The sequence below is a fragment of the Pleurodeles waltl genome, chromosome 4_2, assembly GCF_031143425.1.
Source record: "Pleurodeles waltl isolate 20211129_DDA chromosome 4_2, aPleWal1.hap1.20221129, whole genome shotgun sequence".
Taxonomy (NCBI): domain Eukaryota; kingdom Metazoa; phylum Chordata; class Amphibia; order Caudata; family Salamandridae; genus Pleurodeles; species Pleurodeles waltl.
Window position 1 is genome coordinate 674,116,422 of NC_090443.1, and position 279 is coordinate 674,116,700.

A 279-nucleotide genomic window follows, 5' to 3' on the forward strand; every position below is an offset into this window, starting at 1 on the left:
GTAACACTTTTGCCGGCAACCTATCTCACTGCAGCCTTGAGAAAAGCACAGAGTGAAAGAAATGTCTTGTTTAAGAACGCAGAGCTGACCTAGGCGAAGAAAAACTAGATAGAAAAAATAAAAAAAGACTGCAATTGTGGCTAATGTCAAATAATAAAACAAAGCTAAATAAAATATATCTAGGTTAAGGTGCACAACGACAGGCCTAGTTCGCAGAAATAACATGTATAAAATCATAGCTAAAATGGCTACACAACAATACACTGTGGAACATCAGCC